Genomic DNA, 22817 nt, shown 5'->3' on the forward strand with positions numbered 1-22817 from the left:
AAGTAGTATTTTTCCGCCGAACCTAGAATTCCCGAATTCGAAGCCTAACTATGACTTTTCGGAGGTTTTAGTTTTTCGAACGCAAAAGTTTGTAAATTTAAGATGTTAAATTGAATATTTGCGATTCTTGTTGATAAAGATTGAGTTTTTGATTGACCTACAGTATATGTTTAACAAATTTGAATGCCTAGAATTATTAATTATACAACCTAATTTGTAATTATGATAAATTTGTTGAAATTCGAATAATTTAGAATTGATTTGTTTTTCATAATTAATTAATAATTTAATTAGGTATCCATGATTAAAATCCACCATAAAAATTGTTTATTTATGTTAAATTTTAAATTTTTATGACCTAGATTTGAATCCATGTTAATCGGAAATTAATTGATTAATAAATTTTCGATTTCTCGCCCTAAAATTATGAAATTAAATGTTTTATTAATTTGTCATTAATTTTGAATTAAAAATTTTAAAATTTTATAAAATCCGCTCATAAATGTTGCACGCACAAAGCAATGGAAGCTACGTGTTACCCTTAAGGGGTGTTGTATAGTGCGGGCACGCGACGACGAGCAATGGAGCTCGTCGCCCGTGCGGTACGAATGCAGCGAGCAACCAAGGCATGGCGCGCGCACGAGGCATGGGAGCCTGGTCGTGTGTGCTGTGTGCTATGGGCGAAGGGCGATGGGCGTGGCACAGGACGAGGCACGCGCGCAAGGGCGAGAGCTGGATCACCCAGCGATCGCTGCTCCGCGCACCAACGAGCGCTGCCTCGCCACGAGGGCTGCTGCGATGCATGCGGGTGAGCAGGCTGCTCGCAAGCGTGGCTTGGCTTGCTGCGTCTGCGCGTGGATGCTGCTGCATTGTGCCATGGCCGAGCGGTCAGCCGTGCAAACGATGGGGCTTGGGCGCAAGCCCAAGTGCTCGTCGTGTTACGATTGAGTCGTTTTGAATTTTAATTTGAGATTTTCAGTTCGGAAATAATTTTAATTAATTTTATAATTAATAATTTAAATTGTTTTCTTGGATTTTAATTTTGAATATTATAATTATTATAAATTTTAATTTATACTAATTATTTTACTAAAATTAAACCTTGAATTAATTTAAATTCGTTTAAATCAACTGAAAATAAATTAAACTAAATGGATTCGATTATAATTTTATATGAACTTTAAATTTTAATTAAACTTGTATGTTTCCGGTTAGACTAGAAATACATTTTCATGTTTAAAATTAGTAAAGCATATAAAGTTATTGGTTTATGTGGGAGCGTTTAATCATAAACTCTTGATTAGGTCTACAAATCCTTTAAGGTTAAACAACTTGATTAGAATTAATAAGGACTGAATAATTGGTAGATTATTGGTGCCCTTGATTAATTGCTGCAAATATTTATGTGATGCATACAACGTGTTTTACTAACCAGCTATGTGGGCTATTCAAGATAATGAATGGGTGAATGGTATATATTGTATATGTACTGTTTTGCAGGTTATGAAGTGACTAGTATGGCCCAAATAGGATAGAAAATATGGTCTGCGTACCATTAATTTGAATGTAATTGGTCTAATGCACCAAAAATTTGTTTTTCAATTCAAATATGGTCTGCGTACCATCAAATAGTTGTAATTAGTTTAATTATAGCTTATCCTGTTTGAAGAAAATGGCGCCTCCCACGGTAAAATTCAAGACGAAGTTTCCAACCATTTTCAAGACGGACTTTGAAGTTGAAGCTTCAAGATGAAGTCGGGCCATACTAGATCACATTTATCTTATGCATGCTTTAAGTTATTTATTGGTTTTAAATATGTCTTAAATATGCATGAGATTGTAGCTTGATTATGTTGCATGATTAAGGATTTTAGTTCACTTAAAATCTAACCAACATAGTAAGGGCCTTAAGTTCCAAACATAAAAATTGAGTTAAAAGGTACCAAGCCAAAATAACACTTACTTGGATAACCTTTACATCAATCTAGTAATAGTTTTACGCTCAGCGAGATGTTACTTATTGATCCTAAAGGGGTAAGGTACCCAAATAATTGTGAGTACATGTTAATTTTGGTGAAACTCAACGATATAAGTAAGGAGTCCTTTTATGTCGTGGAAAAATCGATAGGTTTACCTAATAAGCTTTTAGACGTACCTATTAACCGAGAGTAGTTTCTAGACTATTAGCAAAAGGCTTTTGCTTACCAAAAATATTTTAGAATTGAGTCTAAATACATAATGTGCTTAATTCTTCAATGAGTTTTAGGATCTTGGAATCATTTTATTCACACCTGCCGGAACACATAACTTGAATAAAATGCTTAATGAACATTAAATTATGCATGCATGCTAGAATTTAAGTTTATTAAGAGAAACTGTGAATGATTATTTATTTGTTTATTCTTTTTCTATTGTAGTTTAACTATGGCAAACAACAATCAAAACATCATCATGGGTTCTGAGCTTATGGTCAAGCTGAACCTAACAAATTTTCTTGAATGGGAAGCTAAGCTAGTTGAAATAGTCAGACTCAATGGACTTGAGTATGTGCTGTTACATCCCATGCCAAGATACTATGCCAGAGACATGACCCCTGAAAGATTTTCCGCCTGGGATGCGGATCTCAAAAAGGTTATGAGTCTCATGCTGAACAATATCCCTGATGAATGGGCTAGAAGGTTTGTAGCTTACGACCCTTTTACGCTCATCAAGAATCTGAGGGATATCTGTCGTGGAAGCACGGAGGACAGGGACCTAAACGTCCATGAGTTGATTGAATCAATGTCTGGTCTAAAGGTTAGTTCTCCTAACATGTGTTATAGGATGGAGGTCCAAGAAACACATGTTCAGCTCCTTCGCACTAAACAAAGGGTAGGCGTCCCACTAAGGTACCATGTGGATCTTATGCTTTCATATTTTGATCGCCTAAGTCTACTAGGAACACCAATAAGCGAAAGGATGGCAGTCTCTACAAGAAAAGAGGTATTTAGGGACGGAAAAATCAGTCGCTAAACATCAAAATTCAGTCGCTAAACGCCTTTAGCGACGGAATTGCGACTGATTTGATCCGTCACAAAAGACCTAGTCGCAAAATTTTAACTGTCTCAGTTTTGTGACCGCCAATTTTATCAGTCACCATACGGTAACCACGAAATCTGTGTCCATTTAATGACTGATTGTTAACCGTTGCTATTTTCTGACCAAATTTTCTCGTCATTATGTAGCGACTACCACTTTAGTAGTTCCTAATTTGCGACTGGTTATTTTGTGATAATCTAGTGACCATATTTTGTGGTCACGAATTAACAACCAACACTTTCGTTACAACTTAGTGACTGTATCATATGGTCATTAATTAACAACAAGCACTTAAGCAGTCTCTAAATCGATACGAGCTACATATGTTGCAGTTTAGTTACTAAGTGATTTCAGTCACAAATTTGAAACAATGACAACTAGTTTAATCCATCTTAAATTAGTGACTGAAAATTTCGATAACTAAACAAAGACTAAACTTTTGATAAGCAAACGACTACATATATATAGTAGGTTCTATGTTGCGACTAAAATCGATTGCTAATTCGCCACTTTCTTAATTGTTGGTGACTAAATAACTTTAAGATAATAATATTTGCAATATGTAATACTTTATATAACCCAACTATTCTTTTGGGTAAATAATCATTGTATGAAAACCAAAGGAAATATGGTTTGTACAAGGTAAAAAAACAAACACCTAGTAAAAAACACTTTGCAAGCCATGAACATAATACAACTCTTAGTAAAGTCAACTATAATCAACTATGGTAAAAAAACAAAATGCCTAAAAGAAGCTTAAAAAACCTATTTCAATAGATAGTCTTCAACTGCTACGCAGCCCTACAGCTTTGGATTGCAATCTCTATGGCACGTAAAATATATATTAAACAATCTTGCTCCTTTGGTGGCTCCATCTCAGGAGAAAAAGATCCTGCAGTAATATATGCAGTAATATACTGGAATCATTGATTTGTTTAGTTTGATGTATTACTCTTCCAAACTACGACAGTCGTCTCAGCCTTCTCCCAAGCCTTCTCCCAAGTCTCTTTTTCTCCTAGGTAATTCTCTGGTCTCTATGTAATAAGAATAGTTAAAAACAATTAAATTATAAATATATATAAGGCTAAAACATGCACAATCAATTATCTAAATCCAGTGAAGGATACAAAGAAAACAGGTTGATAGATTGTCTAACTATAAAGCACAAAGTACAATGCGGAATCAGTGTTGTCTAAATATACAATTTTCAATTGCCTAAATATCTTGTTTTCATCGCCCACTCTAACAGTCTAAGACTCATGTCATCTTGGTTAAATAATGCACTCAAGTATAATCAAGGTGCCTACCTTTGTTGTAAATTTTCCAGCAAGACGTACCCCTAGATAACAACCAGTAAAATATAACCCCCAACATTTCCACATAACTAAAATTTACAGTTTCCAATCAAACATAAGCCTCCACAGCCTAGTGCATAAAATCATGACGAAGGTTTTACAAGTGGAAAATACATGAACAAGTATAGGGATCAAAACACATACAAACAACATCGGGTAATTAGGGGTAAATGAGCAAACTAACAATGTCTTTTTGAGGAAAAATCGTTAATCAGGGGAAAGAAAACAGTTGGCATGCATTGTTTGACCCAAAAAAACGAACAATTGTAAAAGCGATAGAATCTTTACCCGTTTTACAGATTAGCTGAAGGGAGAACAATAACAGAGAGTCAATAATTCTCCCACTGACTCTCAAACAACGCTTATAGATTAGTTTCAGGAAGTTTGACAGTGGGGTTGATCACTGTGGCACAGTTGATGTGAAATTCCATGCCTTTTTCTTTTCAACTAAATAAAAAGGTTGTTTCAGGTTGAAGAATAAACTTTCACCCAGAGTTGATTAGTCACCATTACTTTCTTTAATGAAGAAGGAAAAGAAACATGTAGCAGAGTTTCTGCATGGGATGGAGTTACAAGTCCCTAAACCTAAGGGAAGATAACTATAGCAATGGCTCAAACTAATTGAAAAAGAAGTGTAAAATTTAAAACCAGGATTAACAGTGAGTCTATGGTCACAAGTCTCAAATGGCCTTAAAAGAATTAAAAATAATTTCTTAGTGGAACTATTCCCCACCCTTTGTGCTGAATTTTTTTCTTTTCAGGGGGCGTTTGGTTCACAACGTGATACTAGTAGCTTCTCATCCAATCTGAAAACCTCCTTTTTACACTCCATCTTCCTCTATATGGTCTCAGCATCTAGTTTACACAAGTTCTACACAATTAACAAGGATGATAACCTTGCACAAGGAAAATACGAGATTCCTAGAGATTCCAATTTTTCACAGGTCGCAGACTCACAGGAAGAAAAAGAAGAATATAGCTGACTGCATGGTAACAGACAGCATGACAGACTCATCAAGAAAGGACCTACTGTAATTTCTTACTCGGAAAACGGGCACCAGAGGTTATCAACACATAAATACTCAAAAGAGAATTTTATGCGGAGAAAACACTACCTGTTTAGGGCCTTCTACAAGAGGGAACCAATCACACATTCGAAAAGCTATATGTACTCAAAGGTCTCAAACAATACCAACAATTTTATAGGGTCAACATCAGCGATAATTATCAGATAAACATGGAAAACATTACATAATAACAAAACTCAAGAGGATTGAAACAGGAAATCATCTTACAAACATTGTTTCATATACTAATACTGATGAAAGCAAGTACTAAAAAGGAAATAAGAGAGTATTCTCATACAGTTGACAGCTTTAGCTCGAAGGTAAACCCAAATTTGTCATACACGTAGTTGATAAAATTTAGTGCAGCCCTGACTTCATCTTTAACCTGAAAATTACAAACACAGGCTAGTTATTCGGGATATATGAAAAAGTAACAGAATTAGTTTTACAGTCATAAGCCTATCCAACTTACTTGGCCTTCCATGCAGAAGATATGAGCATCATCCTGAAATAGTTGTGAACTTCAACTTATCAAAACAAATTCAATAGGCCCACATGAAATTACGAAGGATTCAGGGAGGGGGATATTGCAACATGACAGCCTTGAGCATAAAATTCTATTGTGAAACCACCCAGCTTATAAACTTGCAAAGAAGAATTGATTATACCCTGGTAACATGCAATTAAGTGAATAACCCAATTCATGCAGCTCATTGAATCACATATGGTAATGTGGACATCACATAAGGTTCATTGGGCCATTTCATTCAATGTGCAAATAAGACCCATAAGGAGATTAGAAGGTTCATTGGGCCATTTCATTCAATGCAACAAAAATTCAAAATATAAGCAACTTCAATGTGCAAATAAGCCCCATATAAGGTTCATTGGGCCATTTCATGCAATGCAACGAAACTTCAAAATATAAGCAACTTTATTAGAAGATAAACCCAAGAGTTATACAAGAGTTTAGTTCAAAAGTGAGCAGGTTAAGTAACATGGGGTCTCAAGTACTAATGACAGACATCATGATAAATGTTTCTTATAGCTATGACTACCAAGCATATCATAAACACCAAGATTTTCATATTATCAACCAAAACATACCTAGATTTTTTGTGCCTCCTCACTTGTCATAGTATTGTCCTTTTTCGTATGATTTGTCAAGTAAAGATCAGGAGCAGGGAGGATCTTTCCGGTCTTTTGCATCTACACAATTAATATACATGTACATAAAATTTAGTTACAGACCAGATGTTAAAATTCAAAAATTGAGGAAGTAAGAATAATAACGTCTAAAACAACATACCACATAGTCTAAAACAGAAGAACACAGTGAATTCTGGACAAGGCTATGAAACAGTAATTCTATCTTAAGCTCAAAATATGTTTTCTAAGGGTCAAGTGAAAACGGCTATTGATTTACCTCCATGGCTTTAAGAGGATGACATCACCTATTTTGCTGAAAAGTACAAACAGACAGGCTTTACTGATGGCCTGAACTACTATCGAGCCATGAATCTGTATGTTTCTCCTTAGTATTAGAAGTTTATTAGACTCTTATTGTGTGATCATTGTCCCTTAACTTCATTTTCATTTCACATAAATCACATAAAGGCGTGTTTGAAGTGCTAGCATACACAATATGTCAGGGATACATCTACTTAGTGGTAACATTAATGTAGTTCCAGGATACGTCACTTGAAAGCTTCAATGTGAAATTTCATGTAGTGAGGTCCCAAGTGGTTGCTCTAGAGACTTAGGATATAGACGTTACTGAATAAATAATATTGAAATTGGCCAGGAGAATATAACTATATATTTTACATAGTTTTGTTAAAAAAATTACCAATTCAAAATTCAGGTCTAGATATAAAATACCCTAAGTTGTAGACTACTCGATCAAACCCTTGGCATAAACAAATAAAATTCACCCAAATTTTCCAGAAATAAATGTTTTCTAGGAGTATTAATAAACAAAATTGAAGAAACTCTATCATAACTCTACAAAACTGAAATTCAAGAAAATCCAAGTTTGACAAACTAACACAAATCCAAAATTAAACTAAAGAAAGAGTGTTGAATCATACCTCAAACCCTTCTTGCGGGAGGTTCGTTCTTTTCCCAGATTTTTTTTGGTGATAGCTGTATAGGAGGAGGAGTTTTGGTCAAGGGAAAAAGAGTAAAACCTAATTGCAGTTCCCATATCCCAAATATCACGGGAATTTTCGGAGGGAAAAACTTATGAATTTAGGAAATTTAGGAAATTTCCCTCTCAAATTAGAAACTAAATCTTCACTTTACCAGAAGCTTCGATTATTCTTCTAACTTTGGAGTTTCTATTTGTTTTTGAACTTTGAAATTTCTAGAGTTTGGACCGACTTCTGATATTTCATACGAATAGGAATAGCAGTTGAGAACTTGAGAAAGTTGAGATGGTGGGTTCCTTCTTCTTCGTCAATTCCTATGAACAAAAGTGAGGTTTTTTTTTTCTTCTTTTTTTTCCCCTCTTGAATACTTTTACAATTAAAATTTGTGTAACTAAAAGTAGGACTACAAATCTTTTGTTAAATGAAATCGAGCACTAAAAAAAAGTTACTCCCTCAGAACCTAAATGTTATTCCCGGTTGTCATTTTACAAATCTTTTGTTGCTTTTTTATTTCATTTTCACAAGAAAACAAAATAGTTGAACCAATAGAATTCAAGGAATAAAAATGCCAACTCATTAATCCATCCAAACTTAAACCAACCAATGACACTACAAGATTTTTTATTGATAAACCAATAGAATTACAAAGTTCAAATTACAAGGAAGAGATTAAAAAGGAAATAAAAGAAATGGGAAAATTATTTTGGGACACTAAAAAAGGAAACAGGAATAACATTTAGATTCGGAGGGAGTAGTAATTTAATTTAAATGACAATCTATTAAAATATTATTGGACAATCTATTTAACTCACATGTTTGGTCGATCAATTTGATTTTTGGTACTCTCTCCGTATTTTGTTAGGATTCACATATTGATCGAAACAAATATTAAGGAAACATAGTTGACTTTGATATAAATAATGATTCAAGTAGGATAGTTGACAATAAAAAAATATTTAAGAAAAACAAGTTGAGTGTAAAAGTTACCAAAAGTGAATTATTTATGAGTTAAGTGGGCTCATAAAAAGTAATAAACAATTGGAGAGTTGGTGTAAAATTTACCAAAAATAGAATTGTGACTCCTAAAAAATTACGGCCGGAAATATTTAGTAATTTCGACTCCTTAAAAAGTTCGGAGGGAGTATAAAAAAATGAACACATGCATTTAGCTTTTGGATTTTATTTATTTGTTTTTTTATTCACAAGATAAGTACTTCTATTATTTAGTTAGTATAGGACTTAATATGAAGTATAATATAAATGTTCATATGTAAGACTTTTCGTGGAGCATTATTCCTATTGATTGGTTTGATCTAATCTAATATGGGTTGGTCTAATCTGGATTACTCTAATATGAAGTTTTAAATTGGTCTTATATGATCGATTTGGAAAGGTTTATGTACATATTGGTTATTCTATGGACATCATCTATACATATTAGTTCTTATTTGAACATGACCTAGGCATGTTGGTTATGATCTGGACATATCAGTTATAGTTTGTACATGATCTGATAAGTTCGATAAAAAGGGTTATTCAAGAACAATTAACTAAAAAAAGTTCAACTTAGTTAAGATAAGATAAATTCAAAAAAGTAAGTGAAAATCAGCTGAATAGAAAGCACACTAAATTAAATATTTATTTAATGTGCAACTACGATATATGTGGTAAGATAATTAATTAAGATGAGATCTCTATATGAGTGTGTTGTATAATGTAGTCATTTCTAAAATTAAAGTGCATAGAGTCTAATGGGATGACATATGAAAAATGAAAGTGTATATAGTATTATGGGATGGAGGGAATAGTATAAGCGAACGAGATGAGGTTAAGCAATTATATATTAAAGGTAGAAATGTTATATATTGTCACATTTAGGCTTAGATCCGTTCTATTCGACTTATTTTGTATGACCTTATCTGAATTTAACTGAACTTATATGAACTTATCTTTACTTATCTGAACTTATTTTATCTGAAAATAAAAAATTATTTTGTCTGAAATAAATTTATTTGTGTGTGAAAATATCTGGAAAAACTTATTTTTTTGAACTTATATTATCCGAACTTAATTAACTGAACTTATCTGAAATTATGTGAACTTATCTGAACTTAACTTTACTTAACTTCATTTGTCTTAAATAAGTCATACTAAGTCGAATGGAACAAAGCCTTAATCTAAAATCTTAATTAATTAATACTTACTCCCTTCGTTCCATAATGTTCCTCACTTTTCCATTATGCGCAGTGTCCAATGTACTACTTTGGCCATTAATAGTTTTAATTTCGCATTAGTAAAAAAATATAAAAAAATAATATTTAGAAAATTTATATTGAAATGAATTCAATGATATCCCACAAGTTTATTTTTTTACTCTCAATTATACTATTAATTACGGTCAAAATTTTTAAACTTTGACCATATGAATAGTAAACATGAGGAACTTTATGAAACAGATGGAGTACCTTTTTTTTTTTAGGGAAGATGGAATACCTTTTAGTATACAATATAAGTTAATATCACAAAGTACAAGATTACATTAAACTTGGTGTATCTTTAATGGTTTTGTATGTTACAATAAATGTTTTAAACTTATATTTGTATTGATTTTAATAGGGAAGTACGTATAGAATAATACACGGAGTGAGTATATATATACATAATAATACAACTATTTAACTAACCAAAACTTAGAAGAATGATTAATTAACATATTGCAACCTATCCAAACGTCGGGAATACATTTTTCATAAATTTAATTCCTTTTAGATCCATATAAATGTAAATGAGATAAAATAAAAAAATACACTTTAATTAACACCAGTAAAAAAATACGAATTTGAATAAGGGGAGCATTAAAGTATATGATTATATATTTTTAATAATACTATTATGAGTTGGGTTATTGGAGCAAAGCTTCCAGTTCTACTTTATAAACTATGAGGTTGTTGGGTTAAAGAATTAATATTAGCATTTGTTTATTTTGATTTTTGATTTTTGTAAATGGAACATTATTTATTAGTGTATAGAGTCGCTTGATACTACTTCACTTATCAATTAATAGTGACATGTGATGTCATGTCAATGTATGGTGTTTAAGTAATAGCAAAGATTTTACATCAATTAATTAGTGAATGTCATTTAACAAGTCATAAAATTGCGACTGAAATATGTGACCGAAACTTTTCTGTAGTTAATTAGTGACAGAAAGTTAGTCCGTAGTAATTTTACGACTTACTTTTTGTGACTGGAATTTATCTGTGGTTAATTACTGACAGAAAGTTAATCTGTAGTTAATTTATGACTGATCTCAGCGACAGAAATTATGTTCGTATTTTTGGTAGGTAATTAGAAGCCAACATGTATTCCGTAATTGGTATGCGACAGAAAATTTGTGACAGACATTGTGTTGGCAGTTAAATAGCAACATAAATAATTTTCAGTAAATAATTAGTAACAAAAGTTTGGGTGGTGGCTACTTTGTTACAGATTTATGTGACGGAAGTTAAGTTGGTAGTTAAACAGCGACCTAAATTATTTCGGTAAATAATCAGTAACTAATTTTTTTGGTGGTCGCTACTTTATTACAGATTTGTGTGACTGGAGATGAGTTCGTAGTTAAATGATGACCAGAAAAATTTCGGTAAATAATTAATAACCATGTTTTTGGTGGTCGCTGATTAGTTACCGGTTTTTGTGACTACCTATGAGTTAGTAATTAAATAGTGACCGAAAATGTATCGGTAATTAATTGGCGACGGAAATTTTACCAGTAGTAATTTAACAACAGATATTTGTACAGTTACAAAAATCCGTCGCTAAACGGCCCTTTTCACTATCTTGCTCAATTCACTGCACAGTGGGTTTGGTCGCTTCAAGCAACTATACCTAAGTGAACCTAGAGAAGGAACAGTTGCAGAATTGGTTCACCTTGTCAGAAAGGCTGAGATAATACTCGACTGTGAAGCCAAAGATTTACTCAAGGCTAAAGGGAGACCCTTCAAGAAAGGTGGAAAGTCCAAGGGCAATGCTAAATCAAAGCAGGAAAAGTCCACATCAAGCTGTCTTTTTGTGATGGAATAGGCCATTTCAAAAGAGAATGTCCAAAGCTAAAGGAAGATCAGAAGAACGGAACAGTCGTTCCATCTTCAGGTATTTTCGTTATAGACTGTATACTTGCTAATTCAACTTCTTGGGTATTAGATACAGGTTGTGGCTCACACTTATGTTCCAATCCACAGGGACTAAGAAGAAGTATAAGGTTAAGCAAGGGTGAAGTCGACCTACGAGTGGGAAATGGAGCACGGATTGCTGCATTAGCTGTAGGAACTTATTCTTTGTCGTTGCCCTCTGGGCTAGTTTTGGAACTGGAAGAGTGTTTCCATGTTCCAAGTCTTACTAAAAACATCATTTCTGTTTCTTGCTTAGATGCTAAGGGATTTTCCTTTTTAATAAAAGACAATAGTTGTTCGTTTTATTTTAAAGAGATATTTTATGGATCTGCTAGATTAGTCAATGGACTTTATTTATTAGATCACGAAAAACTAGTTTATAAATACCAAAAAGGCCAAAAAGGATGATTCAGATCTCACCTATCTGTGGCATTGTCAATTAGGCCATATTAACTTGAAACGCATGGAAAGACTTCAAAAGGAAGGAATTCTAGAACCATTTGACTTAGAGGATTATGGTAAATGCGAATCATGTTTACTTGGCAAAATGACAAAGCAACCTTTCTCTAAAGTTGGAGAAAGAGAAACTGAACTATTGGGTTTAATCCATACAGATGTATGTGGACCAATGAGTACAAATTCTAGAGGTGGTTTCAGCTACTTTATCACTTTCACTGATGACTTCAGTAGATATGGTTATGTCTACCTAATGAAGCATAAGTCTAAATCATTTGACAAATTCAAGGAATTTCAGAGTGAAGTAGAGAATCAATTAGGCAAGAAGATTAAGGCACTGCGGTCTGATAGAGGCGGTGAATATCTGAGCTATGAATTTGATGACCATCTGAAAGAATGTGGAATTATATCAGAATTGACTCCTCCTGGAACACCACAATGGAACGGTGTGTCGGAACGGAGGAACAGAACCTTGCTAGACATGGTTAGATCAATGATGGGTCAAGCCGAACTTCCAATAGAATTTTAGGGATATGCACTAAATACAGCTGCACTCACTATAAATAGAGCTCCGTCTAAAGCTGTTGAAAAGACTCCATATGAGTTATGGTTTGGAAAGCCTCCAAATGTGTCTTTTCTTACGATTTGGGGATGTGAAGTATACGTCAAACGATTAATTTCAGACAAACTTCATCCAAAATCTGACAAATGTATCCTTGTGGGCTACCCAAAGGAAACAAAGGGGTATTACTTCTACAATACATCTGAGAACAAGGTGTTTGTTGCTCGAGATGGTATCTTTTTGGAAAAGAATAACATTTCCAAAATGACAAGTGGGAGAAAAGTAGACCTCGAAGAAATTCGAGTTGAACAACAAACTCTAGAGAATGCTCAAGATGACATTCAAGATGAAACTCAGAGATCTTTAGAAGTATCTGGTGAGAATCATGGACAATCTAGAGATGTAACCCCGCGTAGATCGCAAAGATATAGATCTCAACCGGAAAGATACTTAGGTATTTTGACGAACGAGAGCTATGACGTTCTATTACTTGAAAGTGATGAACCTGCGAGTTACAAACAAGTTATGACGAGCCCTAGCTCCAAGCAATGGCAAGAAGCCATGCTATCTGAATTAGACTCCATGTCAGAAAACCAAGTGTGGGATTTGGTCAATTTGCCAGATGGCTACCAAGCCATAGGAAGCAAATGGGTTTTCAAACTGAAAAAGGACAAGGATGGAAAACTTGAAGTTTTCAAAGCTAGATTGGTTGCAAAAGGTTACAGGCAAGTCCACGGAGTGGATTATGATGAAACCTTTTCACCAGTTGCAATGCTAAAGTCTATTTGGATAATGTTAGCAATCGCTGCATATTACGATTACAAAATATGGCAGATGGATGTCAAAACCGCTTTCTTAAAAGGCATTTTAACAGAAACTGTGTTTATGACACAGCCTGAGGGTTTTGAGGATCCAAGGAATGCTAAAAAGGTATGCAAGCTTAAGAAATCAATCTACGAATTGAAGCAAGCATCAAGGAGCTGGAACATACGTTTTGATGAAGCAGTCAGTGACTTTGGTTTCATCAAGAACGCAGACGAATCTTGTGTATACAAGAAGGTCAGTGGGAGCAAAATTGCTTTTCTAGTATTATATGTCGACGACATATTACTTATCGAAAATGACATTCCTATGTTGAACTCTGTCAAGATTTGGCTTGGGAATTTTTTTTCGATGAAGGATCTAGGAGAAGCACAGTACATACTGGGCATCAAGATTTACAGAGATAGATCTAAAAGGATGATTGGACTAAGTCAAAGCACTTATATGAATAAGGTGCTTGAAAGGTTCAAGATGGCAGACTCCAAGCTTGGCTACCTACCCATGTCTCCTGGAATGACTCTAAGCAAGACTCAGTGCCCAAAAACACTTGATGAGCGTAGACCAATGAATGGGATTCCATATGCATCATTGATTGGTTCAATAATGTATGCTATGATATGTACACGCCCGGATGTTGCATACGCACTCAGTGCTACGAGCAGATACCAGTCAGACCCAGGAGAGGCACATTGGACTGCTGCAAAGAACATTCTGAAGTACCTGAAAAGCCACAAAGATGACTTCCTCGTCTATGGTGGAGATGATGAATTAATTGTTAAAGGCTATACGGACGCAAGTTTCCAAACCGGCAAGGATGATTTCAGATCACAGTCTAGGTTTGTCTTCTGCCTCAACGGAGGTGTAGTAAGCTGGAAAAGTGCTAAGCAAAGCACCATTGCGGATTCTACAACTGAAGCGGAGTACATTGCTACACATGAAGCAACAAAGGAAGCTATATGGCTAAGGAAGTTCATAGGTGAACTTGGTGCAGTCCCCTCCATTAAAGGACCAATAGCCCTATATTGTGATAATAACGGAGCTATTGCACATGGAAAAGAGCCTAGACACCACCAAAGAGTCAAGCATGTACTTCGTAGATTTCACCTTCTACGAGAGTTCGTTGAAAGAAAAGAAGTCGAGATAAGCAAGATTGGAACTGATGACAACATCTCAGATACATTGACGAAACCTCTGCCGCAGGCGAAGCACAACTCGCACACTGCAACTATGGGAATCAAGCATATTGGAGAATGGCTTTGATGTCCTTTTTTAATGTTTTAAAGTTTTAGAGTTTAATTCTTTGTAAAACATTATTGGTTAATCATTCACAATAAATGAATAGAATTCATTTTTCCATTTAATTTGTGGTTTATTAAATGACGAGTCCCTTCAATTTGACGAAATATTCAAGATAGACTGTCAGGACCAGTCCCGTGACTAAGAAATGTCTATCAAGTGAACTTGAATGTCAAAGGTTGAAAATGGTCCCTGGTCGGAGTTTTCTATAAAATTGGACGCATAGAAAACGCTAGACGACTGGAATGCAAGATGACTAGTAGTTCTGTTTCTTGAACTATGTGGACATGGCAATGTCATAATCATTTGCATAGATACTTACTTTGGGAAGACTAGTATCGGACAGACCTATGAAACTTTACTGTAAAAGATGAAAATCTGCCATAAGTAAATTTCATTAAAATTATTAGACACTAAATCCTCAATACCTGAGTGATTTGAGATTACTTGTTTGAGAACTGGTTACTTATACGTTGACCAACCGTCGCACAGTAAAAGGAGGCTATAAAGGCAACACTCAGGTAATCACCTATCAAACGAAGTCTAATCTCAAGATCGCAAGATTGGGATTGTCCTCCCATAAATCGGGATGAGATGCTGAAAGTTGTACAAGGCCACTCGGAGAGCTAGAAACTGTAAAATGCATGGCCGTGCTCAGATGAATCATAGGATATGATTATCTGTTTATTTGATCAGTTGAACTCTGAAACCGAGAAACACCTCTGGACGTAATAAGGATGACAACTCTTACCTTATGTTCAAGAGCAAGCATCGAGCGACAAAGGAATTGGGAAATGCACACTTGTCCTTAAGGACAAATGGGAGACTGAAGGAAATAATGCCCTTGGTCCAAGTATGCATTTAATGTTAAGTCTAATAGATGCGGTTCAGTATTAATCAAACAAGTTAATAATTCAGTGAGATCAAGTGAGCTGAATGCCTAGCTAGAGGCCGCTTCAGTTCAAGTGGAATTAATGATATTAATCCACAGCTTACTCTTGACTGAACCCGTAGGGTCACACAAATAGTACGTAAACGGATCAAGTATTTAATGGCAATAAATACTCCATCTATGGATATTCGGAATCGACGGATCTTGGTTTCAGTGGGAGCTGAGATCGTCAAAAGCAAGAAATGAATACTCCAAAAACGATGATATTGCCGGAAACGGAAATATGGATCGTATCGGAAATATAAATATTATCCAAGTCGTAGATGTTGCCGGACGGAAACATGGTACGTATCGGAAATATTACCGGAAACGGTAATATTGTCGGAATCGGAAATATTATCGAAATCGGAAAATAATTCCGGAAACGGAAATATTAAATATTTGTTCTAAACGGAAATTAATTCCGGAATCGGAAATATTATATATTGTTCGTATCGGAAATGAATTCCAGAATCGTGAATTTAATCGGAAGTGTATCATACGAATTAGCATCGAACAAGGCTCGCTAGACGAAGGCCCAGCACGAAGCCAGGCCGTCGCCCAGCAAGCCACACGCAACAAACCACACGCCAAGCCTCGACCAGGCCCAGCGCAAGGCCAGGCCCAACCAAGGCCTTGGGCGCACGCGCCGATCACAGGCAGCGAGCTGGGCCGAGGCGCTGTGCGTTCAGCGTGGGCCGCAAGGCCTGCGCGCGGGTGTACGGTGCTCGTGCGATGCTCGTGTGCATGCTATACGAATCCTAAAGCTATCGGGATTCGACATATGATTAAATTCTAATCCTAATAGATAAAGTTTTTTTAATAGAGTCCTAGCAGGATTCTAATCAAACTAAATTAGTATTCTAATAAGATTATAAGTCCTTTTCCATAACTCTATAAATAGGGGCCTAGGGTCACAAATTTATACACAATATTGAAGTATTCAAAGGTAAGATTTTGAAGCAAAAATCAGCCAAACACTTGCAACCTATTTAGCCGAAATTCTTAGAACCTTAAGGGCGATTCTAGTTGGTCAAGCTTAAGGCGGATCCGGACGTGCTGTGGACTATCTACGGAGGGACGACACTTGGAGTCCTAAAGACTTGTTCTTGTTCGGTTCGGGCGCAGCTAGGGAAGGCACGCTACAAAGTGTATGCATCTAAATTATGCTATATGATTATGTGTAAATAATATGTTTCCTGGCATTAAGGTTTTCCGCATGATTTATGTTTTGTCATATGTATCATAACCTAACACCCCCACCCCATGTATCCACACCCGCCTCAATCTCACCCCTAGAATCAACTTTTTTGTAGGAGAATTTTAAATTTTAAAACTCTTTTCTAGAATCTTTGACAATTCGTTTGTCTGATTAGAGTAATTAAGTAAATAATAAAACATTATAATATGTAATTTATATATATATATATATATATATATATATATATATATACTAAATATGGAAAGGCGCTTCCCTATGGAGAGAATTATGTGTCTTTATAAAAAAAACGGATATTTCATGAAATACCCCCGAGGTTTAAGTTAATTCACCAGGTACCCTCGTTGTTTCAGTAATCTACCAGGTACCCCTCAGGTTTCATTTTCTCGCATGACTTAACCCTGCCGTTAAGTGGCCGTTAGAAAAAAAAATTTCACCAGGTACCCTCGTAATTTATTTCACCAGGTACCCCTGAGGTTTTTTAGATTTTCACCAGGTGCCCTTGTGCTTTATGGTAATTTCACCAGATACCCCTGCTCACCAACGGCTAGTTTTTTTTAAAAAAACTAGCCGTTGGTAAGCCTTCTCTATTTAAAGGGGGAGCCGCTGCAACTCTTCACTACAAGTTTCTGTTCTTCCCCTTAACCAACTCATATTTTCCCTAATTCCCAACTCACCTTCAAATGAGCTTATATTCTCAATCCCAATCTTCTTCTACAACGTATGAATCCTCATACGTTGTAGTTCCAAACAAAACATGCAACATATGTGGGAAAAAATTTGCAATAAGAAGTTCTGAAACAATGAAAAATCCTCAAAGACTATATTACAAGTGTGACTTATGTGACAACTTCAAGTGGTGCAAGGGAAGCATTAAGCAACCACTGCCAATCAGAAACAACAGAGGTAGCACAAAGGAAGGAGAAATTGAAGAAAACAGAAGCTTGGATGAAGAAATTCACCAAATGAAGAAGAAACTCAAGCAGCAAAAGAAATTAATGCATGGAACTATCAATATTGGCATTGTAATGTTTTTTATTCTAGTATTTGTAATGAGAAAGTGAATGATGACATTTCATCAATAATATGATATTTCATTTCCGAATTAAGTAGCTTTACAAAAGTGTGCCCCCGACACGCAAAAACTTTAAGTGTAGCTCTACAAAAACTTGCTCCCATTGGCAAAAGATATACATGATAAGTTTAGCAAAAAGTTATGCATAAATCACAAAATCAAGTACGATTCCTTTTTCCCTTACTTGATGCATTACGTTGTTGCTGTGAACTGGAAGCACCTTGATCTCCCCCTTGCTGTGAACCAGCTGCACCAGAACCAGCTGCACCAGCTGCACCAGCAGAACCAGAAGCACCAGCAGCAGCAGCAGCATCCTTCTTTTGCTTTGCTGTGGCCCCACCTCTGCATGTCCTTGCATTGTGTCCCACCTCCTTGCACTTACCACACCTCACAGTGCTATTTCTCTTTCCCCTTTTTGGATCATGTTTACCTATTTTTCTCAGTTTAGGGGGTCTACCTGATGCTCTCTTCATGGGTGGTGGGAGGATAATAGGAAGGTCAAAAGAAGGCCATTGGGTTGGGTCAGGCATGGGGTGTATGTGCTCTGAGTAAGTTAACTTGTATGCTTGCCCTTTGAAGTAGTGAGACACAAAATCAGTAGCCTCAAGTCTTTGGTGGTAAATAACCCTAAGGCCATGTCTGCAAGGTATGCCAGATATTTGCCATACACCACAACCACAAGTCCTTGCATCAAACTTAATAGGGTATTTGACAGCCCCCTCTTTCACTTCATATTCCCCTCCCCCCAGCAACTGTTACAGAACAAAACCTGGTGAAACTAGCCGTTGCTGAGCAGGGGTATCTGGTGAAATTACCATAAAGCACAAGGGCACCTGGTGAAAATCTAAAAAACCTCAGGGGTACCTGGTGAAATAAATTACGAGGGTACCTGGTGAAAAAAAGTTTCTAACGGCCACTTAACGGCAGGGTTAAGTCATGCGAGAAAATGAAACCTGAGGGGTACCTGGTAGATTACTGAAACAACGAGGGTACCTGGTGAATTAACTTAAACCTCGGGGGTATTTCATGAAATATCCGTAAAAAAAAATGAGAAATTTAGGTTAGAATCATTTCTTCTGTAGGCTAACATAGAGCGCAAATTTCAGTGTTGCGCTGAGAACTAACACAGGGATATACGCTTGTTTATGCGGCTGAGTTAATTTTAAACTTTGAAGGGGTTTTCTTTCGGTTTTAGGGTGGGACTGGGGCCCAAAATGAGTTTTGACGAGGATGATGCTTATGAATGTGTGGATTTGGGTTTAGATATCCTATAAGCATATCCTGACTTATGTGTGTCGAATCTAGATCGATTAACAAATGGTTTAAGTTTAATTATAATAAACAAGCGTTTTAAGTTCACCAATGGTTTTGTATAGCCCAACGAAGATGGCACTCTATCTCTGGGGGTCAGACTAGGGCTTATTGCGGATCCATATGCACTGTACCACCCACGAAATTACAACACTCGAATGATGGTGGCCCCTTCAGAATGAGCGTGGAGGAATGCTATCCACCACAAACAACTATTGAACATGGGTTAACTTTCTGCCCAGAAAAAAAGGAGCTCTGTTTTTTAGGTAGGGGAAGGCTCATCAAACCCTAAACCTAAAAACCCTAGGGTTTCTGAAAACCATAATTCGACGGTTATGGACCAGCTATCACCGTGATAGGATTATCGTCCTCCATCGCCACCACGACGTTCAGGATGGGTTGAAGGGCGTGCATAACGTTTTTGGGATGGTGTCTTCACCCCTATCCCCGTCCAACCACCGGCATTATTAGGACAAGCAAGAGTGGAGCAGGAGATAAGAAGTATGGGGCGTAGTTTCTTGGAGGTTATACGCAGGAGAACAACCCACCATCAAATCCCAATAACACTGGTGATATCGCCTCGCTCACCATTCAAGATAATGTTTTCACGAAAAAATGCAGCAATCAATATTTCTCTTTTGTCTGGAGAAAGATCACCAAGGCCTTCGATTTTCGACTCACCTATGATGACTGATGAAGACAACCCATTAGATGGGGCTTCCTCTTTTTTGCGATGGCCAAGGAAGAGAACTAGGCCACAAGGAATGGGCTCTGACCAGGCTGCCTCAGCGGACCTACCTTTTGTGGGTAGTTTTAAGGAGACAGATTGGAAACAAAAGCGGCGTAGGATGATAGCCGACTCGAAGCCAAATAGGGTTATAATTTACGGTTTTTTCATGAAATGCCCCCGAGGTTTGCAAAAATGCACCAAATACCCTCGTGTGTTTCGAATCACATAATATACCCCTATTTTTTCGTACTGTTCATGAGATGCACTTGGAGCTAACGAACGTTAGTCTACCGTTAGTTGCAATTTACCATTTTGCCCTTAATGATGTTTTTCGACATAAATTCCAAAAAAATCTCAAACTTCTTATCTTTCTCTCTCCTCTCCCCTGTTCTTCCTCTTTCTCTCTCCTCTCCCCTGTTCTTACTCTTGCTCTCTGGTCGGCGGTGGTCGATCTCCTTCGCGCGCCACCGCAATGTTCTTCGGTGTAGATCGAGATCCTTCACGCGCCATCAAATTTAAATGGATTGTTCTTGAATTCACTCCTCCCTCAATTCTTAATTGTGCTCTCTACCATTGTTGACCAAGGTTGGAAGCTTTAACCGTGATGACAGGTAATCTCTCTCCTTAACTCCTCCCTCGATTCTTTTTCACTATGTTCTCTTTGTGATGTTTTTGTGTTGTGAAATTGGGGGTTTCTTTATAAATTAGGGTTCTCTTATTGGGGGTTTTAAAAATTAGGGTTCTTCGATTGGAGGATTGGTTAAACTAGGGTTGTTTTATTGGGGGTTTTTCGAAAACTAGGGTTCTCGACTGAGGCTTTTTCGGTAATTGAGTGTTGGTAATTTGGGGATATCATTGTCGATTTGGATAGTAATTAACAAAGAAAGGGTTGTTGATTGGATTTGTATATTAATGTTGCAGGTTAAATTGTGCCCATTAAAATTTGGGGCTTTGACAAAACAAGAACTAAGATACTGAATTACTGGGGCTTGACTTATGAGAACACGTTAATCTTTCTTGTAGAGGAGAACAAAGCACGGGTTATGACTTATGAGAACATATTATGATTTTAATTGTAAAGAGTAAAGAATACCACAAATATGGGTAAGCAACCGGCAATCCTCAATAAAAAAGCTAGGGCTCAGCAACAAGTTAATGCACGTTAAGATTACAAGCTACCTAAAATGTATTTCTTATCTCTTGTTTTGTTGGTTCTTTTTTGTGTGTTGCAGTGCCGCACCTGCTGCAAGAATGGGTTTAGATTAGAGAAGAAAGGTCTGGAATGGAGAAAAATAAGACTGCAGAAGAGAAATTAATGGGAAATCGTATTGATAACCAACCAATGAAACCAGCTTGCATTCGAGAGACTAGACTATCCCAACAACAAAGCTGCTAAAACATGATTTCTGAATGGATCTACTTCTCTTTTATCTCATCTTTTAATTACATTTCTCACTGGCATACAAGCTGACTTTCCAATCCCCATAGTGATGCTACATTGCTAGCAGCAGCAATGTCTCCTCTTTTTCTTTTGTTTCTTTTCCTTGCATTCACGCCAAGTGCATCCAGGCTTCCAGGTAGGGCAATACGCAGAGTGAATAAAGATTTTCAAAGGCTCCTAACAGGGGATGTAATAAAGCACTCTTAAACGCTATATAAATCTTGTTATTCCACAATTTTATTTGATTATTACTTATATTTCTGTTTTAGGTTTAACTTTTAGGTTGATTAAATTGATTTAGGTGAACGATTTGTGGAAATCAAATTCTGCAGTTTAAAAGCAGTTTGGGTATTTGGTGCAACTTAGTTTCAAAATAGGTGTATTTTATGAATTATGAACACGACTTAACGGATGACTAACGGAAAGTCGGTTTAGGGGTATTTGGTGCAAACTTGGGAAAAAATAGGGGTATATTATGTGATTCAAAAGACGCGAGGGTATTTGGTGCGTTTTTGCAAACCTCAGGGGCATTTCATGAAAAAACTGTTAGGTTATGATACATATGACAATTCATAAATCATGCGGAAAAACCATAAACCCAGGAAAACATATTATTTACACATAATCATTTAGCATAGATTAGATGCATACTCTTTGTTGCGTGCCTTCCCTAGCTGCGCCCGAACCGAACAAGAACAAGTCTTTAGGACTCCAAGTGTCGTCCCTCCGTAGATAGTCCACAGCACGTCCGGATCCGCCTTAAGATTGACCAATTAGAATCGCCCTTAAGGTACTATTATTTTCGGCACTTTATAGGCAAATGTGTGACTGAATTTTTCTCTCAAAAACTCACTTTGAATACTTTGAAACTTGTGTTATAAATTGTGAGCCCTAGCCTCATATTTATAGCGGTATGGAAAGGGAATCGAAATCCTATTCAGATACAAATTAATTAAACCTAGAATCCTACAAGAACTCTAATTTAATTAATTTATCAAATAGAATTAGGAATTTAATCATTAACCGAACTCTGCATGTTTTAGGAAACGTGCACGAACACAAACACTTGCACACACACGCACGGCAGCCACGATGGGCCCCATGCGTGCGCGCGAGCAGCAGCCCACTCAGCGCCCGCGCGCGCTGCGCGCT

At 36.4% G+C, this 22817-nt stretch overlaps 2 long non-coding RNA genes across 2 annotated transcripts; one reads left to right on the top strand and one right to left on the bottom strand.

Annotated features, from left to right (window-relative positions):
• Positions 1-3630: 3630 nt before the first annotated feature.
• Positions 3631-8023, bottom strand: LOC110795467 (uncharacterized). The gene is made up of 5 exons (XR_002535283.2): positions 7591-8023; positions 6608-6709; positions 5973-6005; positions 5799-5885; positions 3631-4112 (listed from the first exon to the last, which is right to left on the bottom strand). It is a non-coding gene; the product is annotated as an uncharacterized lncRNA (long non-coding RNA).
• Positions 8024-20547: 12524 nt separating this feature from the next.
• LOC130459409 (uncharacterized) lies at positions 20548-21900 on the top strand. Its single transcript, XR_008918794.1, has 2 exons — positions 20548-20835; positions 21457-21900. It is a non-coding gene; the product is annotated as an uncharacterized lncRNA (long non-coding RNA).
• Positions 21901-22817: the final 917 nt, after the last annotated feature.

The sequence above is a fragment of the Spinacia oleracea genome, chromosome 4 (assembly GCF_020520425.1).
Source record: "Spinacia oleracea cultivar Varoflay chromosome 4, BTI_SOV_V1, whole genome shotgun sequence".
In the NCBI taxonomy this organism is placed as follows: domain Eukaryota; kingdom Viridiplantae; phylum Streptophyta; class Magnoliopsida; order Caryophyllales; family Amaranthaceae; genus Spinacia; species Spinacia oleracea.